This window comes from Octopus sinensis, linkage group LG2 (genome assembly GCF_006345805.1).
Source record: "Octopus sinensis linkage group LG2, ASM634580v1, whole genome shotgun sequence".
NCBI lineage: Eukaryota > Metazoa > Mollusca > Cephalopoda > Octopoda > Octopodidae > Octopus > Octopus sinensis.
In genome coordinates, this window is record NC_042998.1 from 74307942 (window position 1) to 74327648 (window position 19707).

A 19707-nucleotide genomic window follows, 5' to 3' on the forward strand; every position below is an offset into this window, starting at 1 on the left:
CTTAAAAAATTATATATATATATATATATACATATACAGCATACATACATATATATATTAACTACCACTGTTATAACTCCTTTACTCATGTGAGACATAGACGCTTTACAAATGTCATGTAAGGGTCCTTGGACGCTTTCATCAGAGATGTCTCACACACATTCTGAATGTTGGTTGGACCTAAAAAACTCCCGACACACAGGTCCTGAAGAAAGTTGCTATCTTGAGTATTGAGCGATGGTGCACAAGCACCGGTTACATTGGACTGGACACCTTATTAGAATGAAGGATAGCAGGATCCCTAAACAGATGCTATATGGGGAACTTGTTAATGGAAAGAGACCCTGGCAGAAACCAAGACTGTGTCAAGTCCTCATTAAAGGCCTGTGATATGCAGGAGACTGACTGGGAGAGCAATACCTGTCTTTGCCACAGATGGAGGAAGTAGGTTAAAAAAGGGGTCGACACCTTTGAGAGAGCATGTATTCTGCATGAAGAATTTAACCGTGCTGCTCAAAAGTGCACTGCTAGTGTAGTGAATGGAGAAACCTTGGTTTGTAATGTTTGCAGTCATGAATGTTTGTCAAGAGCAGGGCTCATTAGCCATCAATGGAGCTGGAGATGCAAACTATAAGTTAGTCCTAGAGCGCATAATGTTCCTAAAGGTGAGCAATGGTCTTCCTCAGTCATGATTGGATGGCCATCATGCATGTATATACATATACCCATCAGTCCAAAATATATATAGTCTTAACTGCCACTGTTGAGACAAATTCTATGAGAGCATTTCGCTTCCACTGCTCCTTTTATTAGTTTTTTCCTCTCCTTATCTTTCCACTCGACACCCTATTCTGATGAAGAACATACTCCGAAACGTCATTTCAATCGTTTCCATTTCTCTCTGCATCAAGCTAATAACCATGATCGAGAATTTATCTCGTCTTGCTTCTGTTTCTTTCACCATCATACACACACACACATACATATATATAAATATATACACACACACACGTAATTTCACTAAGGCACAGCGATACTAATAACTACTTATTAGAACTCAATACACTTTTGCTCTCTCGTTATACGTATATGTGCGTGTATATATATAAATATATTTCTATCTATATATATATATATATATATATATACATTACTTTTTTTCTTTTAACGCATCACTGTGCATGTATACTTTTTCTCTCACTTTCTTTACATGTATGTAAATACGTTCCCCCCACCCCCACCACACATTTAGATATAAACATATGTAATATATAATATCACCGCCTGATGTCGTATTTCTTTAAACTATGGTTATTTAAGGTGAAAGCGACCTGCACTCTTAGCTCTTTTCCCTATCCCAGCTACTGATATTACATTGTATTCTGGAAACCACGTATGAAAAGAAAAAAAAAAAAAAAAAAAAAAAAATGAATATTCGCTCAAATGTAACTCCTGTCTTACACCTTTGAAACAATCTTTTTATATTCATCTCCTGTTTCTTCTGTTCCTTTGTTTTTTTCATGATTTATCATTTTTTCTTCGCACATTCAAGCAATGCGTGCCTTTTCTTTCATTTCAAATAGCTATCTTCATTCCAATTTGACTTACTACACAGTTTTTTTTAGTGTGTAAATCTGAAGAAAATTACGTTAGATATCGAAAAAAAAAGTGTTGAAGCCAGGAAGGCTAAAATAGGTGAGAACTGTGAAGAGGGGCACCTGTAATGGTGTTACTACAAGACCCTGAGTAAGTAAGAGAGAGAAAGAGAGAGATAGAGTAGCAGTAGCACGTGTAGAATGTTGCTAGGTGTGACGATGCATTGTGGGTAAGCCAGTCGTCCGTGCCACCACGTCGACTACCTCTACTACTACCACCACTATCATTGCTGCTGCTGCTGCTACCGCCGCCGTCCGCCATTTTGTGTGTGTCTCGTTGTCTTAGTGTCTGTCTCTGTCCTCACGTCGAATAGGTAAGCACAAACTTTTTATTTTTTTGCATACTCATCCCCAACCTTTCCAACAAAGAACCAGCCAGCTACTGGAAGCCCTAAACTACCAATTTCTATCTTAGAAAATGTGACATTTTGTTGTTTTCTTCACCGTCCGTCGCTGCTACTTCACTGCCATTAATGAGTGTAAGAAACATTTCAGAGCTCTATAGCTACACAAATACACGCTATTTTTGCATTCATACATTTATATACAACACATTATTTATCTTTCTAAACAGACATTTATCTGTATTTTGTTTGCTAATTGCTCAAATACCGTTTTTTTTCTTGGCCTCTGACGTGATTGCTTGATGGAGAAATTCGCCTACTTTTCCAGTAGTCTCCATTGAAATCAGCGATGTAGAGAGAGGGGAGTGAGTGAGAGATGCTGGTTAGAGAGAGTGAGTAAGAGAGAGAGGTAGGTGGATAGACGGAGTGAGTGAGAGAGAGCGGCAACCAAGCTGGATTGACGGAGTGAGTGAGAGTGAAGTAGATAGACAGAGAGAGTGAGTGGGTGAGAGTGAGGAAGCTCGAGTGAGTGTAGAAGCAACGCTAGAGTGTGGGAGTGAGAAAACGTCTGAAATTCTTACACTTCCACAGTGAACTTCAGATATCTCTTCAGGAAAAAAAAAAAAAAAAAAGGGACAAGGGTCCCTAAATAGTGTCACTACTGGTGGAGCAGTCATGAGAGATGGGAAGGGGAGAAGGAACCTTATCTTCTTGCAAGTGGAGACATCCGGCATCACCGCCCCCCACTCATCATCTAGAAGACACCAGTGAGAGTTATTAATCGTGATCAGTTGTTAACTGATAAATTCACCATCATAACTGTTATTATTTTTACTAAGGTAGTACTAATACTACTTACTACTTGTGTAGTTAAGGATGTCAGGTGTATTGGTTTGGTGATGATGATGATGATCGCGGTTCAGTCTCAGGACACATCTAGTATCGTCATGGCCATTTTGTTGTATTGGAATCTTGTCAGATGGACTACAGTAATAAACCTGAACTTCCATGTCATATATATATATATATATAAATATATATATACACGCGCGTATGCATAGGTACACACGTGTATATATATCTTATAGATAGGTACATAATAGTGTATGATAAGTAAATTACAACGGAATCGTGCCAGGTTCTGATTCCTTGTGTTGCAAACTGCTACACTGGTAGAAGCTGCCTAGCAGTAAATCTTTGAATCTCTGTGCTTTATATATATCTATCTATATATATATATCTATACATATATATATATATATATATATATATATTCGTATGTGGGTAGGTTGTGGTGCGTGTTAAAACATCAACCGCCTTCTCCCCATGACCCTATTAAAAAAAAAAAAATTCTGTAATGTAGACATTGCCCACCACCACAAGCCAAGAAAATGGGGGTGGCAGTGTCTTTGATGTGCCTTTCTCTTTCTCTGCTTCTTTCATTCAATGTTGTGTTTGTATTTGTTTAGGAATTCTACTCCAGTTCCTTTCAGTAGCTGACTTTTTCGATTTGTCCTCGTCAGGCTTTACTCTTCTGCCAGTCTATCTAATAAGGGGTCACGGCAGCGATATTCAACTTGTATATCTTTTATTACAGCAACATGCCTTTTTACAACACCAAACTGACACCTTAATGCCATTTATTTTCAGCTTTAAATTTTATATCTATAAATGTGTATATATATAAATGTATATATATATATATATATAAAGGTATATATATATATATGTATATATAATGTATATATATATATATGTATATATATATATATGTATATATAAATGTATATATATATATATATATGTGTGTATATATATACATATACACACATATATATATATATACATATATATGTGTGTATATATATATATGTGTGTATATATATATGTGTGTATATATATATATGTGTGTATATATATATGTGTGTATATATATATGTGTGTGTATATATATATATATAAATGTGTGTACTTATATATATATATATATATATATAATATGGTACTATTTAAGAGTGGTCCCGGTGCGCGCACGCGCGTGCACGTACGTTCTTGATGTTCAAAATGTCTCTGGCTTTTCATCTTCCTCTTCCTTTCTACTTCGATGATGATGATGATGTTTACTGTTGAAGGTCACCAACTGTTTTAGCTGTGGATTTCTGATACTAACGGCGCCAACCACTACTACTATTACAACTACAAACTATTATTACTATCATGGCAATTGTGGCTGACTATATACAACATTGGTTCTGCTATTCCACTGCTGTTCTTGCTACTGTCTAACTCCTACCATTCTTGTCTTGTATTATCGACTCGCGTTTCACAGTTCAAATCACACCTGGTTATTGTAGTTATAGATATGTGGTGAGGTGAGACTGTCTTTTCATGTTGGTTGATGTAGAATATATTTTAATGATATTAAATTCTCAGTGAGAGATTATTGTGGATTAATGAGGAGAAAACGAGAAAAAAAAATTACCGATTAACACTGTAGAGAAGACAGTCAGGAATGTTGGCAAGATGACTCCATTGAAAATAGTGGAGCTCAGTCATGCCGCTAACAAGGTTCATTTTTCATACTAAGTCATCCCGGCTGGCAACGAAACAGTTTATAATGTACTGTTTCAATGCATGCCTCAGTAGTAGTAGTAGTAAACGGTGTGGTGGGAGAAACATGCTACTACAACAACTAGTAGTATTTTTAAGGATAATCCACCTGACTGTTGCTGTCAAGCATGGTAGAAAATCGATAAGGCTGGTGGTAGTAATATAACTCTGTTAATAATTCCACTACTAACGTTAGCCGTGTATTTACCCATTTTAATTATCCTGTCCCACAACACACTTCAGTTTGATGAAGAGCATTTTTAATTCTATGATTCTAAATATTAAAAGATCTATCTATCTATCTATCGAGAGAATGTGGGCGCATGTATGTATACACATGACTATATAGTCTAACGTGGATGTATAAATACATATTCAATTTAGCTTTTAAACACTCCAAAGGATCTTTAGTCTACTAATGGTTAAATGTGAAACACTCCAGCAGTCTGTGTTAGTACTTTTTATTTGAATATTAACTGAGGAATTTACTTGTTTTATGTTCTTCTAGAAACTCGAACCAGGAGCATTATTATGCTTTTGATGAGTTTTAAGTCTGACCTGAAGCATATGATTTACCCTGAAAGTCAGTATTCAAATATAAATATTTAAAATTCACATAACATGTATTGAGCATTTGAATGGAAAAGTGGTCTCCTTAGATGATGATGGTGATTGTATATATGTACATAAGAGTGTATTTATATTTGTACCAGTACAGGTATGTGTAACATCGTTTAACGTCCGTTCTCCATGCTAGCATGGGTTGGACGGTTCGACCGGGGATCTGGGAAGGCTGCACCAGGCTCCGGTCTTATCTGGCAATGTTTCTACAGCTGGATATATATATATATATATATATATATATATATAATATTTAGATATGTGCAGATGTTTATGTATACATATGTATGCATACACACATAGATATGCATATATATATATGTGTACAGAGAGAATAGAGAAAAAGTCTTTCTCAGAGTTGTTGGTTCGAGTCTCACATGCATGACTGTGTGGTTAAGAACTTAGTTTCGTGTTCTTTCTGCTTTGGGGCACTGCAGACTGAAGTCTTTTATAACATCAAGCTGACCAATGATTTATGAGTGAATACAGGGAAAATGTGAGCAAATTTAGTTTTGCCTTTTCATATGTGCCAGGGACAAGTTAACATGTTATGGCATAACGGAGTAACACTGTTTGGGTGGCAATGTCATTGTAAAAACAAGCTTCATCTCTTAGAAGTTCGTTGTTTGAAAGGCCGGGGGTGGGGATGAGTACCTTATTAAGAAAAAGTAGTGGTTGGTGATAGCGTTTCTCTGTAGAATATTGTCTTAAGAAGTCTCATGTTGATCATTTCCATGGGAAAAAAAATGCTTGAAAATTGTGTATATGTGGCCATGTGCTTAGAAAACGTGATTCTCAACTATGTGATTATGGATTCAGTCCAACTGTGTGACATCTTGGGGGAACTGTCTTCTATAACCCTGGGCAGACCAAAACATTGAGTGAATTTAGTAGACAGAGATTGAAAGAATCACATATATGTAATAGATGTGTTTGTTTGTGTGTACCAATGTGATGGTTGTAAATAAACATTAGTGTCCTACTAGCAATGTTGTTCATTTCCAGTCTTTGGTAAAGAAAATGAATAAAAAAAAACATCTCGCCATTGAGAAATATTACTTTGCTTGGAAACAAGGTTAAGGCTGGTAAATGGAAGGGCACCTGGCTCTCAATGCATTTCGTTTGACCCATGCTAGCATGGAAAAGTGGACACTAAAATAGTGATGATGTGTATCTCTCTCTCTCTATATATATATTTATATATATATATATATATATATATACATACACACACATGTATATGTGTATAGATATACATATATATATATTTACATGTGGATGTGACATCTCTCTCTTGACTTTGCATAGGCCATCAATAAACTGAAGCATGGAAGATGCCACGAACTACATTATCTTTATATTGGAAAACTAGAGGAATAGCAACACAACTTTTTAGAAGGTAGTAGACATTTTCAGCCGATAGTGCTCTCCCTGAGGAGGCATCATTTCTAAGCATTCCTTATGGGAACTGTTATGGGACCACTACCCTTCCAGGTGGCTCCCTCAGATATGCCCTCAGTCACACAGTCAGCCACTCTTACTAGCTGTGTTTGATGATACACAAGTATCTCTGGCAATCGAAAACTTTGATGATAACTTGAAATTACAGCAAGACCTGGACACAGTATACTAGTGGGCTGAAGAAAACATACAGTTCTGTGCTGATAAACTTCAAGTACTTTACTATCAACCTGCAAACAAATTGCAACCAGAATACATAGGACCAAAGAGTATTGCAACCCCTGGAGTCAGAGTTGGTACATGACTTTAGAATCCATATAAGTAATGATTCGACATTCCATACACACATTACTAGATGGCACCAATTAGCAGGCAAGTGGCTTGTTGGATTCTGAAATGATTCAGAATAAAGAAAAAAGAAATCATGTTGATCCTATGGCGGAACTTTTGTTCTCAGTTGCCCAACTACTCCCGATTATAGTTGTTACATATAAGTCAAACTAATTGGGGATCAAGGCAATCCAATCCTTCTACACCAGGAAGATTGTCTCAGTGCAACAGACAGTCTCTTTGGAGAACTTTAAAGAACTGAAGCTCTATTTCCTAGAGAGAAAATAGAAAAATAGGCAATGATATCAATATAGACCCTCGGAAGTTTAATATCTAACTGGGATTGAAAGCTATACCAGCACCCAAACAAGATACTACTGCATAGTATCAAAGGAAATCACTCTAAGTACCCAACACGGTTCAAGTGCACACCATGTTTCATAATTAAAATACCTCAGATCTATGAGATGATGTGTTCAAAAAACATTGACAAATTTTTATCTGAAATACCAGAGAAAAATATGGCAAAAAATGCAAATATGGGTAACTTTGTGCAACTAACTGGTTCACTTCAAGCCTGGAGAGATAGTCAAGAAAGTGAGCTTGAAATATATTAGCTATCATACTAATAGCAGTGCCCTAGCATGACCATAGTTCCTGGCTGAAACTAGTAAGGTTTATGTATATCTGTATACATACATACACACACTCACTCATATATATACATACACGTATGTGTGTATATATACATCATCATCATGAAGTGTCCGTTTTTCATGCTGCTATGTTTTGGATGGATTGACTGGAACTGGTAAGCCAGAGAGTTATACCAAGTTCCAGTCTAATTTGGTATAGTTTCTATGGCTGGATGCCCTTCCCAATGCCAACCATTTCACAGTGAAGAGAGTACCTTTTACATGTAACCATCACTGGTCATGACTACAATTTCACAAGCACAGCAAATCACCAAAAAGCCTCAGTCCCTTGTCATTGCCTCCACGAGACTCAGCATCTGAAGATCAAATTTCACCATCTCATTCCACGTCTTCCTGGGTCTACCACTGCCACAGGTTCCCTCCACAACACTTCTTTACACAGCTGTCCTTTTCCATATGCATCACATGGCCATACCAGCACATTTATATACAGCCTATATATCATAGCATATTTATATATCTCATCATTTAACATATTTTCCATACTAGCATTCATTGGATGGTTTGACATGGAGTTGGCCAGCTGGAAGCTGTCTAAACTCCAATTGTCTGTTGTGGCAGCTAAACAGAGAGTTTAAGCAGTGCAGGTGATTTTTATGTGGCACTGACACCTGAAAGGACGAGCATGTATGTGTGGAAGACAGCAATTTTACTTAGCTAGACATGTCTTATATATATATGACATCTTGATACAAAATGTAGCAAAAATCTGTGCTGGCTACAATGTCTATAGGATACACACATTTCCATCTGTATATATACATAGGTTTTCATGTGTATGTGTGTATATGTATATATGTGTAGACGTGTGTGTATATATATATATATATATCTATATACACACACACATGTATGTGTGTAATATACACGCATGTATACATATGTACATGTGTGTGTTTGTTTATATATATACACATGCATATATATGTATGTGTATATACATATGTACACACACATGTATGCATATGTGTGTATGTATATAAGTATATACATGTGTGTATATATATATACACATGTATGCATATATGTGTGTATGTAGATAAATATATACATGTGTATATATATATATATATATATATATATATACACACATGTATGTATATATAAACATGGCTTATTTGTGTAGATGCAAATATGTGCAATGTATATACACACACATATATATATATACATAGATGCACACATATGTAGACATGTGTTCATATGGTTTAGTGGCAGTGCTGAATGCAGCAGAAAAAGCTATAAGTTTGTTTTATGCACCCTTTATGTATGTATATCAGTGTTATTGTGTGGTTAAGATGCTTACTCCCCAACCATGTTGTCTTGAGTTTCATCCCACCATGTGACACCTTGTGCAAAATGTCTTCTATTATAGTCCTACTTTGCTTGACTGAAGTCTTGGGAGTGGACTTTTTATGGCCCTGTTGGTAAACCTCACCTGTTTCCAAGTAAGGGAATATTTCTTCATGTCTAGACATGTTTTCAAAGAAGATAGGACACGAATGACACTACTCTCATGAGAGTAACACTTGTTTATGCCTATCACGTGATGTCAAAGCAAGCACACAGTAGCGTGCACATACACATATGATGGGCAGGCACCCTGCTTGAGAAATAATTTGGTGGTTCAGTGGTGGTGATGGTTTGTGTATGTATTTGTTTAAGAGTATGTATTAATGATGGTGATATACATTTCTATATATGTGTGTGTGTTTTCTCTGTCTACCTATATATACATACACACACACACTTGTTTAATATGTACGGATATATGTATAGAAGGCGGCAAGCTGGCGGAAATGTTAGCACACTGGGCGAAATGCTTAGCATTATTTCATGTCTTCACGTTTGCAGTTCAAATTCTGCAAGGTCGGCTTCGCCTTTCATCCTTTCAGGGTCAACAAATTAAGTACCAGTTGCATACTGGGATAAATCTAATCGACTGGCCCCCTCCCCACAAATTTCAGGCCTTGTGCCTAGAATAGAAAAGAGTGTGTATATAGAGATACATGGGAAAAAAGAAATGTATTGACGAGTATGTAGTGTGTGTGTATGCATTGTGTATACACACACACACACGTATGTACTATGTGACTATGTAGTTATGAAGTCTGCTTTCCAGGCATCTGGCTTCAGGTTCAGTTCCACTGCATGGCACATTTGGCAAGTGTCTTTGACTATATTATACCCATGTCTGATTAAAGCCTTGCAAGTAAGTAGATTTAGTTGTCTGAAACTGAAAAAAGCCAGTTGTGTGTGTTTGTGTGTTTATATGTTTGTCTCCTTGTCTTCACATCATGTGATAGTTGTAAATGTGTACCACTGGCATTCCAGCGGCGTTTGTCATTTCCACTATATTGTTGAAGCATGCTTGGCCATGATGAAATATTACCTTTCTTGGAAGCAGGTGAGGATTGGCAACAGGAAGGGTACCTGACCATAGAAAATCTGCTTCCATAAACTTCACACAATCCATGCAAGCTTGGAAAAGTGGATGTTAAAGATGATAATCTACATATTCATGCATACATGTGCATCTGTGCCAGCATGGTCAAAATCTTTACTTTAAACTGATCTAGCTTATGGTTCATTCATATTGCTTGGACACTATCAGCTAGTGTCTACTAGTTTTGTTATGGGTTGACTTATGGCTTGTGCTAAGCAGAAAGTGGAAGTTGGCGATCATATGCATATGTGCTTTTCTATGCATATATCTGTGTTTGTTTGTGTGTGTGTGTATTCTTTTATTCTATTACTTGTTTCAGTCATTTTGACTCTTGCCATGCTGGAGCACCAACTTTAGTCAAACAAATCACCCCTAGGACTTATTCCTTGTAAGCCTAGTACTTATTCTATCAGTCTCTTTTGCTGAACTGCTAGATTATGGAGACATAAACACACCAACATCAGTTGTCAAGTGATGGTGAGGGGACAAAACAGGCACACAAAACATAGATACACACATATATAAGCACACACTTGACAGGCTTTCAGTTTCTGTCTACCAGATCCACTCACAGGCTTTGGTTGGCTTGAGGCTATAGAAGCCACTTGCCCAAGGTGTCACATACCGGGACTGAACCCAGAACCATGTGGTTGGAAAGCAAGCTTCTCACCACACAGCCACTCCATTTAGTGTCTACCTCTCTCTCTCTGTATATATGTATATATATATATGTATGTATGTATGTGTATATATATATAGTGTATTTGTGTATTTATCTACATATGTATCTGAATGAATGTGCATACTGCTAGTTTTGACTTGTTTGTTGATTGTAAACAAAAGTTACTGTTCATAGTCTGTCTGTCTTTGTAAACCTCTGTGAAAACCAGGCTGAGTTGTTTGTTCAATATACGAGGTAGTTTTTTTGGTTAAGACAATGTAATTTTCTTTGCCTTTGCAGATTTGATAACATCATAGAACTTATGGGTATTTGTAGGTAGATTTGATTACAATGACTTATTAAAATTAACATCTTTTAGAGATCAAATGTCCTAAGAAGCTATTGTTATCCCCCAGTACAAATTTACTTTTTAAAATGCTCAGCTCAGAGGAGCTGCTGTAAAATAATATAAATCGCAGTCGGAGTTTCTATCATCAGATATTTGTTCTCCTGTAATTCTGGCAAATAAGTGCAATGATTTCTTTTACAATATTGGTTTCCAATTTTGGCTTAAGGCCAGCTATTTTGTGGCAGGGAATAAGTTAATTACATCAGCCCCAGTGTTCAACTGGTACTTATCTTATTGACCAGAAAAGGATGGAAGACAAATTGAGCTCAGAATATAAAGACAGACAAAATGTCACTAAGAGTTTTGGCCTGTTTGCTAATGATTCTGCTAGCTTGCCACCTTGATTTCTTTCGCAATATTAATAGAACCAATATTGTTGTGAAAGATAAAACTTATATTTGCAGTTGGTGAGACTTATAAAGTGTTCCAGCTGTGACCATCCTATATTTTATTCAGCCAGTAATATCTACACTGTCTTCGATTTCTTTTGTATGATTGTAGAGGAGAGTTGTCTGCTCTTTCTGCTGTCTGAAGAAGTCTAAACTTACTGATCCAAGTCATTTAATCCTTTTGTTGTCATATTTTGTAAAATGATTTTGCCATTGGAACATAAATCAGCATGAAATTTTGGTGGAAGATTTTAATTTAGATCACTTTAAAACTGGAAGTTTGTCTCAGAAGTAGGGATTGTCTGAGATGCATTGGTATTGAAAGGGTTAAAACTGTAGATATGGATGGATTTTTTTGAAAAGACCAGATATGGAGAGTTAAAAAAATTGTTTTCTTCATTGTTTTCTCAACATCCACCAGTACTATTATTTTAACTGAGCTCTTACATATTTCAGCTATTCTCTTACCTCAATAAACTACTAAGGTAGCTGTTTAATTTTGGGAACTTTGCAAGATTGCTTTGTATTCTGATTGTAATCAAATATTATATCCCTTCTATAAGGTGGTTGGTGTTAGGAAGGGCATCTAGATGTAAAAACCTTGCCAAAACTGACAATGAAGCCTGGTGCAGTCTTCTGCCAAATTACCCAATCCATGCCAGCATGGAAAACAGTTATTTTTGAAAATTTGTTGCTAAGTAATTGCTAAAGCTTATTTTTGAAAATTTGTTGCTAAGTAATTGCTAAAGCTTAATTAAATTTTTATAAATAGCTGGTCACTTCCCAATGTTTTCTGCCATGAGAAAAGATTCTAATTCAAATGTTTTAGATGTCATGTAATGCTCTGATTGTGTCTAGGCATTTCAACCAACCGTCATTTTAGACGTCTTTAAGCTATATAATACTTCTGATGTTGACAGCATTATTTCCCTCATATCTTGAGTTATCATTCTTAAAATTACACAATTTATAATTTGTAGAAATGGTAGAATATCATTTATTGAAATGGTGTGTTTATTTTCCTCTGTAAAGTTCAAAATATTCATGACAAGATTTGATATTATATATTAAATTTCCTCATGAATATGCTTCATCACCATGATTATTTTTATGTCTGGTTTTCCAGGTTGTGAGAAATTCTGAAGCAGTATTTTACGACTGGATTCTTTTCAAGACACTAATGCTTTTCATCTCTTGTTTCTTACTACATGCAGAATACAATATACCTATTTCAATCTTTTTGTTACCATATTTCTTTTACTGCTGTTATTAATTTTGGAAACAAGGGGGGAATTTAGTAAAATAATTTTGTTGTTATTAAGCTGGTATTTGGAGCATACATTAAAACAAAATTTTAGCTTGGTATCAAAAGGGTTAAAAACCCACACAGTATATGGATAGTTACAAAATGTCTGATTCACACTTAACCCATCTCATTTGTATTACATTTTGTTCACAATTTGCATGATGGAATTTAATTTTTTTTCATTTATAAAAAAGATGTCATCGTGAAAACCTTTATTGAATTTTTATTGTTTTGTTAAGTTGTTTCTCTATTTCAAGACCTACTACATCTTTAAATAGCAAGGAAGCCTCTCAACCAGATAGATTCCTCTCAAACTACACCCAGCTAACTGTCTTATGTTCATGGCTGGAACACCTTTGATAAATAGCTCTGCTGGATCAATATTGACCTAGACGTAAAACAACCAGAACAACAACCTGTTATAGTTGTTCCATGTGTTTGGTCTTGTCTTCCTGCCATTAATAGTTGTCAGGAAGGTTTTCAGTTTTGAAAACTACTCCAAGAACACAAGTATTTCTAACAAAAATGTGTTTCCTCATTTAATTTGATTTTACATCAACATATTATTTGCTCTTTCACTAAGTTTTTAGGAAGTTATTTTTATAAATTTCTATAAAAATATTGAGCTTCCTACTATAGTAGTTAGTGGTTTTTGAATCAACAGTGAATTTTAGTATGTTGGTTTATAACTAATTTACATAAGATGTTTCTGAATAAAAGCTTAGATTTGGTATACTTTTGGTAAGTCTAGAATGGATGGCATTACCATCCTATGCATTTTTCCATTATGGTTTTATTAACTTCATGTTCAATGATACTACTTTCAGTACTAATTGCTTAAATGCATTGCAGTATTGAACTTGAAGTAATGGTATGTGCCACAAAAATTCTTAATTCCATTTTTGCTTCTTAGCTGTAAAAAAAAAAAAAAATTCAGAAGAAAAAATCTCAATACTTCCCCCCAAAGGGCAGATATTTTAAAACTATTATTGACTCGCTTAAAAGTTCTCTCACATACCCACTTTCTCTCTTATCATTACTCCCACTACCACCCTCAACACTATTACTTTTAATAAAAACATCAACTCTCCCTAAATTTCTGTCTCTCTTTCCCCATCTCTCTCTGTCTTCGCCACCACCTCACCATCTTATGCCTACTATTACTCTCACCCCAGTATGAGCAATAGTAGAAGTGTCAAGGAAAAATGAGAGAGGGGATCTAAGTGACACACTGATACACACAAATTAGTTTTTGCATTTATATTAGAGTAATCCCTCTAAGTTAATTTTCTATATTTAGCTATGTGCCTTTCATTATAATGTGGTAGGGCAAATAAAATCAGAACCAGTAATATTGTATGGTTACTTCAATTGACTATTACTGCATTTACCAGCATCAAAAATTCTGACACAACACAAACAAGCTTTAGGATTTTTTTTTCTCTAATAAAATGAATACAAAATCTTGTACTGAGCCATTGTATGGTTTACTTGCATTTTTCTTCCCATTTCATCTTTATGCTGTATTCCGTAGAAAGAAAACATTTGATCTTTTCACCAAAAATCTGGTTTTGGGTTTCATTAAACAAGAAGTTCCTTTGAGATTCTAGCTATCATTTAACTTGCTACCATTATATAGGCTAATTAGCTATTCAACTCTTGCTGATAGATTCTCTTTTGTTTGTGCTTTTCTTTTTGTTTTTGCCGATCTATTGATTATAATCTTGCATCAGTATGATTTCTGTTAGCATCTTGCCAGCATCATAGAAACGGGCAAAAATGTGATTAACTCACAATTCCACTTGTGTTTTAAATCTAACATTAATATGAATAAATTGCTAACTGATTTCTCTGTTTGTAGTGTCTTTCTCTTTGATTTTATTTATTAATGAATATTGTTCTAAATGGATTAGACTACTTTAAAGTTTAATTTTATAGAACGCTCTGAATTAAGAATGTAGTGTTAAGTCAGTTAAGATTCAAGTAAATAGTTTATCAAATTAGTACTAATATGAAATCGTTTGTGAGAATATTTTGTCTTTGGTCATCAATTCAGAAATATGGTGCCTATCAATGGTTGGTATATTCTTTGTTTATATTTCTTAGCACATTTAATGCAACAGAAGAATGTCTAAATTTAGGTTTAGCACATTTAATACAACAGAAGAATGTCTAAATTTAGGTTTAGCACATTTAATGCAACAGAAGAATGTCTAAATTTAGGTTTGTATTGTTCTAACATTATGGATGAGATTCTGTTAAGGCATAGATTTTTTTTCTTTGATTCTTGAATTATTTTTTGTTGTTTAAGATGTTGCATTATACTTGGAATGGAGCTTAAGGATGTTCCTACTTTCAAAAGTATTGACTGTCTTTATACTGCTTTCTAGATTAAACAGAAGAAATAAGTTTATAACAATAGTATTGAAATGTGAAATCCCCGTGAAAGAGAACAAATTTGTTTTTATGATTATAATTGAAGGTATAGGACTTGTGTCTGAACACTTTTGAATTATTGATGAGAAAATATAATGACTCAGTTGAAATATATGTAAATCTATCAGCACTGTTGAATGATAAAAATTGCAGTTGAGTGTTGTTCCTTTAGAGATAAAATTTCAGAAAAACTGATTGATAATGAATCGGGGTTAAAAACTCTATTTAACATGAAGAAAAGTTTTATTGATTACCTTAATGTAAAAGAAAAATTTATGGAAAATTTAATTTGGTTGCTATCTTAAGTCTGAAAGCAAGGGAAAAAATGCAATTGCTTGCATTATTTATTGATTTTAGTTTTAAATCAAGAACATGCAGCTTGGCTTTTTAAGTCTATATAACTGCTGTATCTGATACACAGTTAACTTTAACATTTTTTTCCACATCATTCAACTGTGATAGCTTAATATTTCTGAAGATGTTTCTTAACATACCTATTTTATTTTGTTGCTTTATTACCTTCCAATATTTTCTTTTTGTTTAAATATTCTCTGATGCTGTTAGAGATTTTTTTTTTTATTACTATAGATTATTTCATGAAAATGTTCCTAGAAAACTCATATAATTCATAAATCTAAACTGAAATGAGAAAAACCTTTCCATTATTTCTTGGTCATTTTCTATGGCAGTGCTTCCCATTTAACTGAGAGTTTCTTGTTCAATCAGTGGCTGAAGCACCTCTATTATCATTATAAAAGCTGAAATAAATTCATGAGTATGTAATACTGCTATCACCTCAATACTAGATTTTAAGCTTTTCATTCCTCTCTAAAGTTAAATGTTTTATGAATGTCTTTAATTTTATTATTTCCATTGTTTGTGAAAGTAATAATATATATTTCTGAGTCTGTTTCATTAAAAGAAATATTTTTGAAACCAATCTATGATAATCTGGTTTGAGTTGAAATCGAACCTGTGTCTATTTTGCATGCTGTAAATACATAGTTTATTATTTTGAAAATCTCAACTGCGTCTATGATATTGTTTGGTGCAAGCTGAAAATTAAATTATACTCTGTAGATATAAAATATAAGACTTTTCCACTCTGATTACATAGATAATTCATTCTCTTCTCACTAACAAAAAGAAGTAGCCAGGAGACTGTTCATATCTACATAGCTTCATTTACTATCCATCTTTTTAAAGACTTCTTCACTATTTTCTAATAATAAAGTTAGTTAGACTGCAGAAATCAAAAGTACCTGTACTTGAATTAAATGACTGATTGTTAAAGTTCTGAAGGCAATAATAAGCGAAGTGAAATTAGTTCTGTATTCTTGTTGTACCATTTCATTTTCTTTTAGACTCTTTTGCTGTTTAGTAATTGGTTTTTGGAACCATTCATAAGTATCTTAATATTATTGTGGTCTTTTGAATGTAGCCTCTCGTTAAACAATGGTCTGTTATCTGTTTCTTTAGCTATACTCTGAACATTCTGCTTGCCTCTCGACTTATTTTAATTATAAGTTACAGTGAAACAATATTCACTGGCTTCAACATTTTGCTTTTCCACCAATTGTTCATTCAGTCAGAGAAGAAAATACGTATTCTACATTGATGTATGTAGTTGTGCTAGACAATGTTAATAGATAACATCAACAGAGCCAGCTTTATTTTAATGGTACAATATGTGTATTCTTCAAAACATTTTAACATTCATCTTCGAAACTGATAATTATTTATTATTTTGATGCATTTTTGACTGAAAGGTTATTATGTATATCAGCATTTAAAGACTGCTTTTGTGTTCTTTCTTAAACTTTTTGAAGTGGTATTTCTTTTGGATTTTCATTGATGGTCTGTTTCTGATGGATTCAACTGATGTTATAGTTAGGTGTGTCTCCACTCAAATGAATTCTTTGCCACACTTTTATTAAGACTTGTACGTGTTGAAAAGGATAGGGATGATACAATAGGTGAGACTTAGTCTTCTGGAACATTACTATCTGTTCTAAGAAATAAGGAAAGTAATGAGTAAATGGCATTTTCATTTAATTAAATATTCATATTCTTAATATATATATAATCTGGCAACTTCTCTCTGGGGAAGTTAATGGATTAAAAAATATGTAAATAGGTTTAAGTCAAGCTATATTTCACACCTAGTGAACTACTTCCCTTTTATTGATTTTTACTTCGAGGCTGAGATAGTTGTTATTTCTATCATTGATCACATATTGATTTTTGTTGATCCTGACAAGATCTGAATTTTGAAAGTCTACTTTACTGCTAACCCCTTGTGTGTATATGCATATGTAACGACTGCATAGATAATAATTTAATTTCACACAAATATTTTTTGCTGTGTTAGTGTTTTATACATTTTATTAGTGCATATATTTTTTTTTTATCACTCTTCAGAATTATACATTACTGATTCTGATAAATATATTTGTAGGTTGTTTGAAATATGACACATAATTTTGAATACTGATTAATATATTGTAGGTTATTTCAAAATCTATAGCCTTTAAATTAACTCATTAATTTAGAGTACTACATTCTATACAGAATTCTTGTCTCAATCTTCCATTTTAATCATCTGGAATATTTCTCTGGGTTATATTCAAATGAATTACAAATGAAGAAAGAAAACAACCCTATGGCATATTAATCATTGCAGATAAAGGATGCTGAGGTTGCTGGTGCTGCCTTTAGCTGCAAGCCCCCCCCCCCACCAAATTACATGATTTAATCAATTCTTGAGTTGCCTGTACTTTTCGCTAAATCTTTAGTGATAGCCTGTTGGCAGGTCTGGTCATGTTACCTTCCCAACCAGGTTCAAACAGAGATTCAAAACTTAGAGCAAGGGACTTGATTATTGGTGTGGTATAGTATCTTGTGTTGGTAGGAAAGGAGCTTGGTGAATTCCTGTCTATGGGTTAATAGTACATAGATTTCATCTTGATATTTGTTTACTGTGGTGGATTGTGTTAATATTAAAAATTAATAACAAGGTATTTTGAAAGATTCTTTGAATATATTTGTACACGTTGTGATAGAATGATAGACTCCAAATCTTGTCAAGATTGACTTGATATTTAGCTGTAATCTATATGATTAATAGTGTAATTTGCTGATTATTAAGTGTATTCCTTCTTTTACATTGAAAAATGCCGCTTGCATTGTCTAAAGAAATCATAGTTGAGTAAAGATCATTATATGAAAAGGGAATATTCTAGGGAAATTTCCTTATAACAAATTAAATGGCTTGAGGCATTATGTAGAATCTTTGAGTTAATGTTAACATGACTTAGTTAAGATGTGAGTAATATTTCTTAGTTACCATTTTTCTTTTGTAGATTTTATTGAAGAAACAGAAATTGTCTCTTTTTACAATCATATTTTTAGATATTTTCCCCATTTAAAAGATGTAGTTTCTATTTTACTGAGGAATTTTGTTGTAAAGGAAAAATTATGTTTTGGCTGAAACAACATCCGTTGATCCTTTGCTGAAAGCATCTTGGCATAACTTGTTTTTCTTGATGGCTTATTATTAAATTCCAATTTTAATTAAAATTTAAGCTTCAGTAAATGTTAGCTGTTACTGGAATCATTTCTGAAAATATGGCAGCTTAGAACCATATCTGTCAGCATAATATAGTGTTAAACCTGTCAAAATTAACACCAAAATCGATTCTATTTTATCAATATTGCTAAAATTGCATATTTTGAGTGCTTTTAACCTCTTAAGTAATTCTGCTTTCATTGAGACTCATTTTATATGTGTATCTTCTCCTGCCTGGCCAGAGTTGTTCTATAACTGGATTTAAATAACTGTTCTGATACTTTTTTGTTGGTGAATGAATTTATTCTGATAGCTTCCTGTGGAATCATCTTGTTTTAAACCAAAATTATTCAAGGATGAGAAATTGATATTCTGACAAGAAGAGGCTTTTAAGGAAAATCCTATCTGGAGTATGTTTGTTTTTCTGTAGCTATTGATAGAAAGTGCGATGTTGACTGAAAGTGTATATAGATATATATATATGGGGTTGGGGGAGAGAAAACTGACAGCTCAGTAGAAACTATATTAGTAAACCTTGTTTGTGTTAGGATGCCTAATGAATATCTAGAAATTATTTTGTTTATTCTGGTTACCTTTATTGCTGATTAATTGTAATCTTAATCATTGACAGTTATTCAAGTCTACAGTGTTGTTCAAACTAATTATAGTGCTAAATTATCCTAAGCTTTACTGCTTGTTTTCAAGATTTAAATTTGCTCTAATTTTAGTCCAATATTGTTAATTATAATCTTAGT

General features: G+C 33.9%; 1 protein-coding gene across 2 annotated transcripts in view; it reads left to right on the forward strand.

The window, feature by feature from the left end:
* The first annotated feature begins 1812 nt into the window (after positions 1 to 1812).
* The window catches only part of LOC115222778 (CUGBP Elav-like family member 1-A), a 166351-nt gene continuing 148456 nt past the window's right edge, over positions 1813 to 19707 (forward strand). For both annotated transcript variants that reach the window (XM_029793191.2, XM_029793204.2), the window contains exon 1: positions 1813 to 1969. The gene's annotated coding sequence lies outside the window, so the exon portion shown is untranslated. The remainder of the gene's footprint in view (positions 1970 to 19707) is intronic.